At 49.8% G+C, this 12,623-nt stretch overlaps 1 protein-coding gene across 1 annotated transcript in view; it reads left to right on the top strand.

The window, feature by feature from the left end:
• LOC135901001 (monocarboxylate transporter 9-like) overlaps positions 1 to 12,623 on the top strand; it is a 58,218-nt gene that overhangs the window by 7,359 nt on the left and 38,236 nt on the right. The gene's annotated exons all lie outside the window — the stretch shown is intronic.

Raw genomic sequence — 12,623 nt, 5'->3', positions numbered from 1 at the left:
CACGATTTCACGATCACGATCACGCGACCGCATGATTTCGATGGAATGACGAATAAGGAATGGCATTGAATGAACGACGAAGGCGGCATGAGCACGACAGCATGACGGTAACGGGATGACGCTTTTGAACTGAAAAAAAAAAATTAAAATTATGGGGTTTTACGTGCCAAAACCAATTTCTGATTATGAGGCACGCCGTAGTGGAGGACTCCGGAAATTTTGACCACCTGGGGTTCTTTAACGTGCACCTAAATCCAAGCACACGGGTGTTTTCCCATTTCGCCCCCATCGAAATGCGGCCGCCGTGGCCGGTTTTCGATCCCGCGACCTCGTGCTCAGCAGCCCAACACCATAGCCACTGAGCAACCACGGCGGGTTCTTTTGAACTTATGGTGTAACGACGACAGCGTGAGTACAATGTTATGACTAAAGGTGCACGGTGAAGCTAAAATAACGACGATTGTACGACCATGAGGGTATTATCACCACGAGCCCATACCTAGGGCACCTAGCTAGTAGGCAACATAGGTCACTGGGCCGGCATAGCCAGGGGTCAGATAAATGGACTAAAGTGCCTGAAGTAGGCATAGAATGCTGATCGCATGTAAAAATGAAGGTTTAGCATTTACAGCGCGAGCAAACACAGAATATTGCTGTCTCCATTTGCGTTCGCATGTTGTCTAAGACCATTTCGCAGGCTGCTAGAAAAATGAATTATCAATATATGCTCTTTTCAGAATGTCTCTGAAATGATCTGTCTTATCAAGATATAGAATGGTGTAGTGCCACCAGCTCTCCTAATGTGACATCCTGTGCTATCTTATCTCCTTGCCATTGCCGCACATGCTACACAGAGAGCTGTACGGGCAGACTTCAGCGTTGCGTAATGTATTGCACAGCTACCGCAAAACGTTAGAATAGCGATTACGCAGAAAGGTGCTAGGGGGGGGGGGGGTCAAGGAAGTGGAATGCCGAGATATCCTTTTGTCAGAAATCAACGTAATAACGGGAAACGGCGTTATTGCAGAACAGAACGCTGCGAGGAAAGCAAGGAAGGCTGAAGCACACCGATGGCCGATCCGCAATGATGGCGGACTAAAATGTTAAGCATGCAGCGGCACGACGCAGTCGAGTGTGCATGAGAAGTGAATAGGATAAGCGAAGCGAAGTATCGAAATTTGAATACAAGTCCGGTTCAATAGAAGAATAATACAAGAATAAAAGACAGGTTCAGACAGGCAGACAGCAGCTCATTTGATAACGTCCCGTACAGCGTATGGCTGTTCCTGACTGAGAGTACAGTGGTATTAGAAATGTGTTGTATATTCTCATGTAAGGTCGCAGGTCTAGCTAGATTTGCTTATATTTCACATTCAGTTATTCAGGTATGGGCTGCGGCCCATTGTTTCAAAGAATGTCTTTTTGTGGTTCTGCAGCAATATCCTGCCCGGTCTCAAAACGGTACAGAGGCGCATCATATTTCCTATTCGGTTGGCCTCCTCACGAGAGTAGCTTCCTGGTGCTGTTAGGATTGTTGCATTACACTTTCTCACAAATAAATAAAATAAAATTTCCATTATCTCCAATATTACCTAGTGTGTAGCAAGTGAACATAAAACTGCAAGGCGCATTGGCATTAAAAACTTGCGCATCAGATTCCTTTTCATACATGGTAGCTTTTCATTGTTATTGCGGTAAAAATGCTATACTTCTGAGGAGCAGCTTGCATAATTACATGATCAATTATTGTTACTCGCCGTAAATGCAATCTCACTAAAGCATAGTACGGCTTCAGATGTGAACCAAAATCAGATGTGATGAATAGGTTGTATCAAAGGCGACATAATCATAAGTACAGGTAGGGAACTGAACGAAAAATACATACAAAGTAACAAATCATAAATTGGGAAAGGCACTATTCTGTTGCACATATTCCTTCGATGCACGTGGATTTTGCATGCGTAAATGCATAGACTTGCACATGAATCAACTACCTGAAACGAAAACTTTTTCCCTACTGAAGTGGCTAAGATGCGCTAAAGAAAAATGATCGCACTTCACAGAATCTTATCATCTCAAAACAAGTACACGTGTCTAGGAATATTAATACATTGCCTCACTATGCACTGCATCTTAAGTCCAGAAATATACGACGTCGAAAAATGATCTTTTATTTTGCCTTATAAAAATTATGTCAGCAGAAGCCATAAAACTAAGGTGCTCTTGCTTGATTACCACTATATGTTCACATCTACCAATTGATGAACAAGTGTTCCACTCAGATGCTCTCAGTTCTTTGCATTGAACACATATCTGCCTCCACTAGCAAAAGGTTAGACAGTGGGCGAGTTGGCACGGTAACATGGTCTTGGTTTGTAGCGCGAAGTGAACACGGACACAGAAAGGAGCAGACAGGACGAGCGCTAACTCTCAACTCTTGTTGAGAGTTAGCGCTCGTCCTGTCTGCTCCTTTCTGTGTCCGTGTTCACTTCGCGCTACAAGCCAAGCCCACTAGAAACTTGGTTGGCGAGAAGATTGAGTCACCTTAAGCAAAATATGAAATACCTGCCACAAGCTATCATATGACTATTTCACAGGAGAAACCACTATTTTACATTTTAAAAATAATTTTCAATTGCAAGTGACTTTGTGGCTTCTAAGACGTAAGGTGTGCACCACGGTGTACACAGTTAAAGGCCTTAATTGCGCCTTGCTTTCACTTTGGGAGGCACGAGCGGTTTTAATGAAGTGGTTTCGTGAGCATGCATGCAAACGATAATGACTTCTTAAACCTCAGATACTCTGCCCCCAATGCTTCGCCTTTCTGGAACCTATAATGAAGCCATACTTCTCAAATTAGGTGTAAAAAATGGATAAAAGGAAAGACATAAAAATCTGTCTGCTTGATGTCAGCATTTAAAATACAGAAATAAAGTGGTTTGTATTTGCATCCTTGCAGTCATGTGCTGTTAAATTATGTAAGCACCTGACAAAGCAGGAGCTCTTGCCTTTTATAGCGAACACAGGCACCATGCTCATTGCAAGTATGTATCATGTCACAAAGGAAATATGCAATTTCATTGTACCACTATTTTTTTATCACATGGACATTGCTGTTGAGAGGCAAGACAAAATGCAGTCACTTCTCAGAAAACTAATCAGCTTTTTGAAAACACATCTTTAACTTTTCAATGACAGTTGCTCCTATGTGTTTGCCTCCAGAGCGTATACTTGATCTTGATTTTCCTATCAGAGACATTACATAACTATACCATGTTAAGATGACTTCCTAGAGCTCGTGAGAATTTTCATCTTGGTGTGACAGTGTATCTTGAAATTTTTGTTGACATTTAGTCAAATGGCACATCCAATATACCCACATTCTAGTTTTCTCGTCCAAATTGCGTGACAATGTATTTTGATTCTTTGGCGTGTGCTCCTCTGCACTACGTGGAGTCGCGCTGGGCTGGCTTTTTGACATCCTTGTGTCTTTGCAGCTGCCTTATTGCATGATATAAAGCGGGTGCCTAAAATTTTCGTGTGCAAAAGTCAACACGAGGACATGGTGTAAAATAACACAAAAATATTCAAGAAATAAGGTCACGGCACTAAAAGAAAAATTTAGCTCTTATTCTTCCTACTGAAATGAATGCGACACATCTAAATGACTGCGACAGTCAACTGCCAAACTAACTTCAATTTTTATATTGAAAGCCCAGACGAAGCCCAGTGTGGCAACCGTGGATCGCTACGGCTGGGGCGGGCGAGGTTGATGGTGAACTTAAGAAGGCGTCCCAAGGTTGCGCCAGCTAACGTCTTTGTCTTCTCCTCGCCGGGCTCATGTCGTAACAATCCCCGGTTGCCAAGCTCCAAATCACTCGGAAAGCGCCGGGTGAAACCGCTTAAAACGAGCAACATGTACTAGCTGGGTCCAGCTAGACCGACGACCAGCGGACGTCAAGCGTGCCACCACGTACGTCAAGTCACTCAAGTCATCGACAATGACGAATGGGTCCGTGTACAGGGGTCAAATATTTTTGCCATAAGCCACGTTTATGTTCCGGAGAATACAACCACACAAAGACTCCTTTAGCGTACGAGACAGGCTGGTGTCGGCTGTCATAGCGCTCTTTCGATCGGTGTTGCGATGCCATATATATTACAAAAACAAGCAATAAGCCGGGCTTCTTCGGCAAGACACAGCATCTTGGTAACAGAGTACTCGCTGTGAAAGTGAAACGGTAGTATAGTGTCAATGCAGCTTAGCGTTCGTCTCATGTTTTTCAGTATTATAAGCATAGGTGAAGAAGGGGGAGTACGTCATCCCAGTCTCTGTGACAGAAAGATACGTACATGGCCAGCATGTTAGTTAGAGTTCTGTTCGTAGGTTCTACAAGCCCATTTGTCTGAGGGTTACAAGGCGTGGAATGGCGGAACTGCTAACTGAAAACGCGAAGCAGCTATTCTATGGCGCCCGCAACGAACTGCCCACCGCGATCGCTAATGATGCCACGGGGGGGACCATGCCGAAGAATAATGAATCGAAGCACGAACGGCGCAACGGACGAAGCTATTGAAGATGGTATGGCCGCCATTTCCGCGTAACGGTTAAGATGGTCGACACATATGATCACACATCGATTGTCCTTAGATGATCGGGGTGTGATAATATGTGGTACGCGGGAGTGCGAAGCATAAACATATGAAGACAGTGCGCCGAGCGGTGGCGAAGAGGACAGCGACTTTTTGCAAACACCCGCGAGAGAGCCATCATCATCACCGACACTGATTTGGGAGCGTCGACAGTGGCACCTCAAGAAGCGTGGCGCGAGAGAGTGGCCCGTGGCGTGAGCAGTGCGTGAGGTTCGGCGTTCGACGGCAAAGAACTTCCTCGCTGGGCGCCTGGCCCATACGAGCTACCGCCTCCCGGGTCAGTATACGTCACACCCGTGTCAATGGTGTCGCCCGCTGAGAGGCTAGCTCGCCTCGCTCTTCCGCTGGGCAACTGGTTCCGGAGGGCTGGCTGTCCTGAACCGGGGTGATCGAGCGTTCGGGTGAGCGGCCACAGCGTTACCCCGCCAGCTGTGGACGTGACCCCGTGACTGCGGCCGTGGGATCCCGAGCGCAAACCCCGCCGGAAGAAAACCGGGCGCGCGGAGGCTCCAGTATATCGACTGTTGCGCAGGGCCACCTGAGCTACGCGAGGCGGTCCGACCTTGCTGTCCGACCCTGTTGTCCGACCCTGTTGTCCGACCCTGCTATCCGACCCGGCCGTCCGACACGGCTGTCCTACCCTGCTGGCCGACACTGCTGTCCGGTCCCGCTGGCCGACATCAGTTCCACGAGGTATCCGATATGGCGACACGCGCTTCCGCCTGAACTGTAGGCCGATTATAATTGACCAATACATATATATAGCTGCATGTCGTCTGAGGTATTCTGGGGAACTGTCGCGTGTGTGTGCCGTTTTCTATATGCTATGTGCGTCAATACAAGTCTGATATGTGTTTCTGCTTCTGCGCGTTGCTTGTGCCTCTTTCTGGAGTGATCCTGCACCCAATAACATCACACAGCAAAATGGGCCCGGAAGATCGATACCCACTTGTTCAAATGGCAGGCGAGGCGACGGCAGAGGTTGGAGAAGACCTGGCGGAGCGGTCGTAGGGTCCTTGTAGCGTTGACATTGTTCGCAACTGGCGACGTAGTGCTTGACTGTGTCCCGAATTCTGGGCCAGTAAGAATGCTCCTGTATCCGTTTCAAAGTTCTGGTGAATCCTAGATTACCACCAGAAGGAAGCGTGCGCCGTTAGCTGAACACTTGGTCTTGTAAAGCCGGCCGTCACGGACACAAATCGACTAGTGGCTCCAGGACGTGATCCGGCTACAAATAGAGGTTCCAAACTAATGTAATTTTCTTGCTGTGCCTTCAAAGTCATCGAGTCTGGGAATGTAGAAGAAATTAGAGCAAAACAGACATCAAAATTGTCTTCGTCACACTCCGTCGTCGCCAGAGGAAGGCGGGAGAGACAGTCCGCACCTGCGTGGCGGCGCCCAGACTTGTAGGAAACAACAGTCGTTCTCCTGCAGTCGAAGAACCCAACGTGCCAGTCGTCCACTCGAGTCACGGAGATTCACCAACCAGCATAACGCATGGTGGTCAGTAACGATAGTGAACGGGCGTCCATATATATAGGGCTGAAATTTGTGGATATCGAAAACAGCTGCCAAGCATTCTTGCTCGGTCACATTGTAATTGCGTTCGCCTTAGTCAAAGAGCGACTAGCATAAGCCACGTGTTCAGCTCCTTGATGACGTTGCACTAGACGGCACCGATGCCGGTGCCACTGGCATCAGCGTGCCCTTCCGTAGGTGAGGATGCATTGAAGTGACGCAATATGAGCCCTTAAATTAGTAGAAATTTTAGCTGGCAGAACGCGTCGTCGCAAGCCAATGTACAGTTGAAAGGGACGACTTTTTGGAGAAGACATGTTAGGGGGTACATCACGTTGGCGAATCTTGGGACGAAGCGACGAATATACGAGCACAGGCCCAAGAAACTCCTCAACTCCCGCACTGACTTCCGTGCTTCGAAGGAGCTGACTGCCTCAATCTTCCGTGGATCTCGCCTCACACCGTTTTTGTCGGCCAGGTGCTCAAGTACTAACGTCTCGGCTTCCCCGAAACGAAATTTATTGGAATTTAGGATCAAGCCGGCTTGTTTGAGACAATCAAGAACAAGACTTTGCCGGCTGTCATGCTCACTCAATGTGCTGCCAAAAATCACCACATCATCGAGGCAGCACAAACAAATTTCCCATTTAAGTCCTTGGAGGATAGTGTCCATGAACCGTTCGAATGTTGCTGGCGCGTTACAAAGGCCCAACAGGATAACGTTAAATTCATAAAGACCATCTGGTGTCACGAAGGCCGTTTTCGACTTATCGTCTGGGTGCTGTTACGAACTCCAACCGGTGCCACCAGTGTTACGACATCCAACCGGTGCCGCCAGTGTTACGAACTTCCAACCGGTGCCACCAGTGTTCCGAACTTGTACCGCTGCACCACGATTACGGCTTTGTGGTCCCGTAGCGCTCGTCACCCGTTTCGTGACAGAGCGTTGGTAGCGAAGACTCCGAGCCTGGCGTCGATGAGAATAACAAAAGGGACTTTATACATTATATACAGGTTATCATACAGGACATGAACGGGTCGGCACTGGGGCCGAGTGCTCACAACAAACGCGACTGTTCTCGCACGACGACGTCCGGCGAAAACGCGTTACACATCTCACCCCAGTCGGGAGCGACACTCTCTCCCGGTGGGGTCGGCAGATCCTGTTTTCGAGCGGCGTGTCGCTGCTTTTATAATCCCCGAGGCCCATTGTCACTCAAACGGCCCAATACAAAGTCAGCACACGACGGTCGTCCGAGGGGTCCAACCAGCGACCGCGCTGGCCACCCGGTTCAAAGTTCGCGCGCGCGGTGACCTCCAGGCAAGGGAGGTGCGGCGCCGGGCCGTCTGGCACACGCGGACACGTCTAAACACGCTGCTCGCCGAGGCTTCTCCCGCACGACGGCGCAGCCTCTTGTCTTGTGAAGGGAGAATTATGGCGCTCGCAGGATAGATTCCGCATCTTGCAGATTCGGAATCCGGGCTTGTGGTAATGGCACAACAGCATCCCCGCCCTCAGATAAGGCGCCGGGAAGACGAGCTGCCTCCACGTGGCTCGGATGCCAGGCGCGCACGTTCGTCAGGCTCGTCCAAGTTCACGTCCAGTGTCGGGACGCCAGGTAACATCACGTGCCCAGGTACGACTCGCCAGGACAGGAGCTCTGCTCACCACGTCGTCGCCAAGGCACCTTGACCAGCTCCGCTCGGGTCGTTCCTAAGACCTTGCTTCTCGCCACTGGTCCCGCTTGGTCGTTCTGCAGCTTGCAAAACCGACCGGCAAAAGGCAACACCCAACACGAACAAGTGCCCTCTGTCTCCCGTCAAACACCAGACAAAGCCATAATTCAAATCAACCTAATTAATCGCTATCCCCTTTTTCTCCCGCTGCAACAAGAGGCAGGTGTACGATCTAGCACACAAGGCTCAAACAATCAGTTTTCAAATCAACAACACACCAAAATGAAACAATTAATAATCAGCAATAATAATGACAAATAGAATGGTCCCCTTGAAATCGCTTGGACCGAAAACATACCACTGAGGAAGCAAATGAGGTCATTCATTTTTCCCGGCGATATTTTCGCGGAATCCGAAGCTGCTTATATCTGCGACCCTGCTTATCCGTGTAGCGGCGGTACACTAAGCCAGATTCCTTGCCAAATGAAACCCTCTTTTTTTCACTCCCCGTTTGACGTTCTTCCTCAGATCGGCTAGTGAACAATCTTCCTGTTGCTCGCGAATCCGAGTTTCTCTTTCAACTGCAGCCTGCTCCTGCCGGCTGGCGGAAACCGGAGCGAGTGTGGAGCCCGCGTCGCCTAATTGCGGCGTCGAGTCTATATCGCGGCTAGCACTGCACGCGTCACTCCCACTCACTTCCAGGACCCGCTCGTCTAGGCCAGCCTCCGAGCTCTGCCTCTCCCGTGACTGCTTGCCACTCAAGTTACCGTGATCGGTCCGTGGGCCGCACCGCCTTTCGCTCACCGACGCTAAGTCAAGTTCCCTCGACAGCGGGCGCGCTTTGGATCGCGTGGGGGCCATGTACGCCACGTCGGCAAAGAATGATTTGCCCTGATCCCTCAGCAGCTGCTCCGAGCTATTTGAGAAGAGGTAGGAAAATTGCTCCGGGAGGGCGGCTGACACAGCGGCTTCGGTGTTAAGTTTCCCAAATTCTCCTTCAATGCTAACCGTTGCGATCGGTAAACAGACACTCTCCTTCTCGGCCACTTGCCGTATCCTAACGCACTCTCCCGTAAAATCACTCGAGGAGACGAAAGACGGGTGAACAACGTCCATAGTTGCTGCAGAGTCCCGCAGTGCTCGGCACTTCTTGCCGTTTACCTTAATTTCCTGCACATAGGGCTCCAATAGACGTATGTTCTTGTGAGTTTCCTGTATCGTTGCAAAAGCAATTCTCTCTGGGCAGCTTGCAGCGATATGCCCTTGCTTTTTGCAATTGTAGCAGGTTAACGGTCTCCGTTTTTCAAAAGAACGCGTCATTTCGTTTCGCTGTTTCGGACCATCGTCATCATTCTGAGATGCCTTCTGTCCATCCCTTACAGTTTCTTTGGGAAGGGACTCGTCGTCCCGAAACTCGCGACGCGTGATTTCCTTCCGTTCGTCGGGCTTCCCGTAAAACCCATCTCTTCTATCTGCTTTTTCTATGCGCACTGCTTTGCTGTGCAAGCTGCGGCGGGTGTAATACTCTTCCGCTAACTCTGCTGCCTTGTTTAGCTTAACCTCCTTTAGCCTATCTTGCAGCCAGAGCCGGACATCCTCATCAATGCAACGGTAGAACTGCTCCAACGCGATGCATTCGACAATTTTGTCGCGGTCGTCGTAAACCTCTTCGCCCTTCAGCCATTCCACCAAGTCGGCTTTTAGACGAAACGCGAAGTCAACATTCGACTCCTTACCCTTTTTTGCATACCGGAACCTCTGCCGGAAAGCTTCGGGCGACAATTTGTACTTCCGCAGTAGCGCTTCCTTCACATCACTGTAGCTCTCAAACGCCTCTTTCGATAAGCAAGTTATTACGTCTGATGCCTCCCCAGGAAGCAACGCTAACAGATTCTGTGCCCAAAGGGATCGCTCAATGCTATTCCGTTCACACACGTGCTCAAATTTCACGAGGTATTTGGCCATATCCTCTCCGACGACAAAGGGTGGAAGTTGATCGCGTATTCTTGGAACATTAGAAGTGAGACTAGGCGCCGGCGAGTTATTTCGGGTCTCCAACTCTTTCATTTTAAGCTCGTGCTCACGAATCTCTCTCCTTTCCTCCACGCAACGTTCCTTCTCCCTCTTTTCCTCTTCGCGACGTTCCTGTTCTCTCCTTTCCTCCCTTTCCCGTCGTTCATTGATATCCGCCCAGGCCTCTGCGGCTTCCTCAGCCGTTACGTCCCCAGTCCTCATGACCTCAAGGATCGCATTCTTTCTTTTGGTTGAGCCCAACTCAATGCCCAACTCCTCACAAATTTCGAGAAGTTCCTTCACCTTGTACTTCTCCATCGTTCACACTGTCCTCCTGCTGTTTACCCTTTTTGAATATACCTGCCGTACGCTACTATAACACTACTAGTAAGACATACGCAAGTATTTCACACACTGCCCTGTTTACCCCCTCAGCATCCCCTGGTTTTCAAAACACTCTTACTAGGCTTGAAACACACAAGGTTATCACAATGCAACACCAAATCCTTCCCTAAGCTACTATAACCTGTGTCAGAGAAAGTCTGGTGTTTGAGGTAAACTTCAGGCACTCACCGCGCCGAGGTAGCTGATGCCGGTCAATCCCGTAGCTGCCATCCAGTGTTACGAACTCCAACCGGTGCCACCAGTGTTACGACATCCAACCGGTGCCGCCAGTGTTACGAACTTCCAACCGGTGCCACCAGTGTTCCGAACTTGTACCGCTGCACCACGATTACGGCTTTGTGGTCCCGTAGCGCTCGTCACCCGTTTCGTGACAGAGCGTTGGTAGCGAAGACTCCGAGCCTGGCGTCGATGAGAATAACAAAAGGGACTTTATACATTATATACAGGTTATCATACAGGACATGAACGGGTCGGCACTGGGGCCGAGTGCTCACAACAAACGCGACTGTTCTCGCACGACGACGTCCGGCGAAAACGCGTTACACATCTCACCCCAGTCGGGAGCGACACTCTCTCCCGGTGGGGTCGGCAGATCCTGTTTTCGAGCGGCGTGTCGCTGCTTTTATAATCCCCGAGGCCCATTGTCACTCAAACGGCCCAATACAAAGTCAGCACACGACGGTCGTCCGAGGGGTCCAACCAGCGACCGCGCTGGCCACCCGGTTCAAAGTTCGCGCGCGCGGTGACCTCCAGGCAAGGGAGGTGCGGCGCCGGGCCGTCTGGCACACGCGGACACGTCTAAACACGCTGCTCGCCGAGGCTTCTCCCGCACGACGGCGCAGCCTCTTGTCTTGTGAAGGGAGAATTATGGCGCTCGCAGGATAGATTCCGCATCTTGCAGATTCGGAATCCGGGCTTGTGGTAATGGCACAACAGTGCATGGGTATCTGCCAATACCCCGATCGCAAATCCAGTAATAAAAAGTAGGTAGCGTAATGTAGACAATTGATGACATCACCAATTCTAGGAAGCGGATACACATCCTTTTTGGTGACCGCGTTCAGTTTCCTGTAATCAACGCGGAACCACCACGATCCATCCTTACTGCATCGTGGTGGTTACTGGTGCTTACTGGTTACTGGTTACTGATTACTGATTACTGGTGCTGCCCACGGACTAGAGGACCCTTGAACAACACTTTTCCATAGCATGTCTTTCACCTGTTCACCGATAACATCCTCTCTGTTGAAGAAACGCGGTAAGGCTTTTCCCGAATGGGGTACGCAGATCCGGTGTCAGTTCTGTGGCGAGCACGAGAACGCGGGAGCGAAGCCTGCTTGTCGCCTTGTGTGAAATCGAACACAGAAAGAGGTATCCACAAAATTTGTGTGAGAGCGTGGCGCTCATGTGAGGACAGCGCCTTGTTGATCATCGGTAGGGATCGCTAGTATGAGATTGCTCCTCCTCGCATAGAATTGTAATGGAGCTGTAAGTAATCTCGTCAAATTCAGCGAGCTTCATAACACGCGGGAGAACGGCAGGGATGCAAGAACAATTGAAAGCCCTCAAATTTGAGGCGCCATTCACTGCTCTCACGAGAGAGCGTGGTGAACGTAGTACGTAGTACATCTTTCTTTGCGCAGCTTGACGTAAGTGGCTGGATTGCGCGTCAAACGATGAAAGGTCGGCAGCAGCGAAATTGACAGGGGTACGTGACAGCGACCAAGGCGGTAGCAGCAAATCGTTCGAAACAACACAATAGTTTTTCGCTGGTAAGGATGTGTCAGCAAGGGCGGCGAGAAGCGAGCTATTCAAAGTAATTTCGCCTGTGCCACAGCTAACGGATGCACCACAATGCTGAAGAAAGTCAATCCCTAGAATGACATCATGCGTGCACTGCAGTAGTACGAGAAATACTGTTTTAAGATCTTCTCCGACTAAAACACTGGCAACACAAACACCAAGGGGAACTAGGCACTCTCCACTGAAACTAGGGAACGTCACACCATCATTCCACAGGAACACAAATTTCCGACCCAGCCTCTTTTTGAAAGTCACACTCATGACGGAAACGGTAGCACCAGTATCCACTAATGCTGTTGCAGGTATACTATGAACTAACACACGCACTTTGTTCTGTGCCATTCAAATAGGCAGATGAGTATTTCGCAGAGACGCAGACTGTCCGGCGACCTTACTGCATCGGCCGCACCGGCTAGTTTCCCGACGGTGAGTGGTGACGTAGCACGTCGCCGTGGTGACGTTGAACGGCGTTGGCGACTGGTTGGGGGCGTCAGGCTGCGCTCTGAAGCTGGCGAGTCATTCCTTCTACAATATTGACGGAATGTATACTGTGG

Source organism: Dermacentor albipictus, chromosome 2 (genome assembly GCF_038994185.2).
Source record: "Dermacentor albipictus isolate Rhodes 1998 colony chromosome 2, USDA_Dalb.pri_finalv2, whole genome shotgun sequence".
NCBI classification, from domain to species: Eukaryota; Metazoa; Arthropoda; class Arachnida; order Ixodida; family Ixodidae; genus Dermacentor; species Dermacentor albipictus.
The sequence above is the reverse complement of the archived record's forward strand: the minus strand, read 5'-3'. Positions and strand labels throughout refer to the sequence as shown.